The sequence below is a fragment of the Carlito syrichta genome, unplaced genomic scaffold (genome assembly GCF_000164805.1).
Source record: "Carlito syrichta isolate Samal-C Ts95f unplaced genomic scaffold, Tarsius_syrichta-2.0.1 Scaffold301915, whole genome shotgun sequence".
Taxonomy (NCBI): Eukaryota; Metazoa; Chordata; class Mammalia; order Primates; family Tarsiidae; genus Carlito; species Carlito syrichta.
The window spans coordinates 197,881-201,413 of NW_007246011.1; positions in this window are offsets into that span (position 1 = coordinate 197,881).

A 3,533-nucleotide genomic window follows, 5' to 3' on the forward strand; every position below is an offset into this window, starting at 1 on the left:
AGTCATCACAATCTTGGTGGCATAAAACAACAGATTAAGTTATTCTCTCAAAACTCTGGAGGTCAGAAGTCTAAAATCAGACACACGATCCAAAATCAAGGTGTCAGCAGGACCATACATCCACTGAAGTCTCTAGGGGAAAATCCCATTCCTTGATCCTTCCAACTTCTGGTAGAGGTTGAACTTTGTTGGCTGCATCATTCCAGTCTCTGCCTTAATTATCATATTTTTAAAATCTTATTCTCTCTTAGCATCTTTCTTTGCAAACCTCTTAAAATAACACATGTGATTGTTTTTATAGCTTCACTGGATTTTCTGAGATAATATCCCCAAGTAATGCAAAATTTTACCCTCTTGCCTTATATGGTAATATTCACAGTTTCTGGTAATTAAGACATGAGCATATTATACACTGACTTGACTTTAAACAAGTTATTACCTTGTCCTATAGTGTATGTGGCTTTTCATTTATAGGAAACACAGAGAGTTGATGAGAAGTATTAGATAATTAATATTATCATAATATTTCTCCTTTTTATGTATTTAATTCATATACAGATAAAATTGCATTAGATTAAGATATAAGTGGTAAAGCTATAAGTAATATCTTAAGGAAATCTATTTGGACCAGAAGGAGGAGTATTGATTTACATAGTATGATGTTTAATTTTATATGTCAAGTTGAATGGGCACAGTCCCTAGACATGTGACTAAACATTATTCCAGTTGTTTCTATGAGGGCATTTTGGATAATATTAAACTTTAATCAGTCTGTAAAATTTGGGTCTAGCAGATTTCTTCCATAATGTGGGTGGACCCCATTCAATCAGTTAAAGACCTAAATAGAACTACTGACTTCCCCTGAGTAAAAGGGAATTCTGCCAGCAGATAACCTTCAGACATTAACTGCAGCATTGTCTCCACCTGGTCTCCAGCCTGCTGGCCCACTCTGCGGATTTTGGAATTGCCAGTCTCCATATTCATATGAGCCAATTCCTTATAATAAACTACTTTATACACACACACACACACACACACACACACACACACACACATTCACACACATGCATGTATGCATGCATGCAAATATACACACATACACAAGCACACACAAATTACCAATGTTTGGTATTTTGTTTCTTTGAAGAACCATGGCAAAAACACATCACCATCTTCCTGACTCTAGCAAATGTAAAGAGAGTGCATTATCAAGTTATACTCTTTAGATGAGAAAGGTGTGTGCAAAAATGGTCCCCAAGGAGCTCTTACATCATGACAATGCATCAGCTCACGCAGCACTGTTTGTGAGGGAGTTTTTAGCCAGTAAACAAATAACTGTATGGGGACACCATTCTTACTCACCTGATCTGGCCCCAATGACTTTTTTCTTTACCCAAAGATAAAGGAGTTATTGAAAGGAAGACATTTGGATGACATTCAGGACTTCAAGTGTAATACAATGACAGCTCTGATGGCTATTTCAGAAAAAGAGTTTCAAAATTGCTTCAGTGGGTGGACTAGGCACTGGCATTGCTATATAGCTTCCCAAAAAAACTCTTTGAAAGTGACTGTAGTGACATTCAGCAATGAGGTATGTAGAACTTTCTTTTAGGATAAACTCACAAACTTAATTATCATCCGTGTATGTGTGTGTCAGAGAGTGGGAAATAAATCTAACAAAAAGTCAGGAACTTTATAATTCGGTAAAATTTATAGCACCCAGTGTTGTGGGGCATATAAATTTGCCCTTTTCAAGATACTCCTTTTAGCCCCTACTATAAACAAAAAATGGTACAAGGTTTAGTGAGTTTATTTGGATTGTGGAGACAACATAATCTTCTCTTGTGCAACTTCAGGACATTTACCAAGTGACCCCCAAAGCTGCTCATTTTTTGCAGGACTTGGAACATTTACTCCTGAAGAGATGAACAGACAGCATCAATCATAAAGGCAGAAGAGTTGGGCCTCAATCAACAGGTGGATAACATATTTGTCTAACTGGATGGAAAGAACTGAGGATGAGCAAAGATGTATATTGTGTGCAGATGAGGGTGAAGCAGTTAGTTGAGACGAACCACGAGGAAAGTTCTAGAGGAGAGAGGTGGGCAATGTTTAATGGTGGAATGTTAAGGTTGAAAGGGCAGTGTTAAGGTTGAAACAATTATTAATAGACAGACAAAAGGTAGCTAGCCAAAAAAAAAAAAAAAAAAAAAAAGATTTTTGAAGGCCCAGCTGATACTGAACTATAAATTTTGTCATATCTAGGAAGTTTGTATTTACTAAGACAGATTCACTTAAAGGGTAAATGTAATTTGTTTTGGTACCTAAAGAAATTTGACTAACAGTAAGATAGTGCTGCCTACATAAGAACATTTTTGAATTGAATAAGCTGTAGAATGTTATTCAGATTGTGTGTTCTGAATTGTATAGTGCATTAACCAATATTATACTTAAAGACATGAGCAGTGTCTCAGTAGGACTAATTTGAAGGAGACCAGTTTAATTGTCTCTCTCAATAATATCTTGATAGGCACTCTCCCTCATGTTCCTGGACTGTATCATTACACCACCTGTATTAGAGGAGCTCAAATACAAAAAAGATATGGTAACCTAGCCTAGATTAAATTTTGAAAAAAGGCTAGGAGGGAGAATTTTTCCTACTCTTCACCAGCCTAGCTCAATACTAATTTAATCCTGATAGGTATAATTTAATATATCAATAACAAAGGATGCAAATCATTTTTAAATAAATTTTAATTATTGGGAAAACGTTATATAATTTATATTTAAAAGCAATGCATCTTAAAGATTTCTTTTTTTTTTCAATTAAGAAAGGACTGACCCAAAAAGTGTTATATGTTCTCTTTCTTTCTTACCTTCTAAAAATTCCTCCTCAATTAGCAAGTAAACTATTTGAAAAGACAAATACATTGATTTGGTAACACAACAATAATAATTCATAAATATACAGTGGTTCTATATATCTATGAATTTTCAAAGTATCTCGAATAAACGTTAGTAATTTGTTGTTTATGTTTTCCTCTCAGAAAGATAATCAAAATCACTAAATAAATTCTGCTCCTCATTATTAAGTTATGACATAAAAGATTGTGCTGAGAAAGCATTAGTGTAGCCAAAAGTGGCTGCCAGTTAAACGTAAGATACAAAGAAAGAGATGCAAAGAAGTTATAGATAAATCCACATTATAAAACAGTAGATGTTTGAGACATCATATTTTGAACGTTATTGAATCTCACTCTCATGCACACACTTAACATTAGGATCAAAGAGAGATTCATTTTGTGTGCATCAGAAGAAAATTCATGAAAGTGACTAGGTAAGGAAGAGAGACTCATTAGACGTGGGAGATGCTGCTTGGTTGAAAATTATATCTGCTGTAAAAGGGGCCTTTAGTGATTATTTGAACCTAATACCAAAATCTACCCAGAAGCATGAAATTTTTACAGATCATGCTTCAGAGCTGTAAAACTTGTAAGACTTGATTTTAAATGAATATATCCTGGAGAAATGTA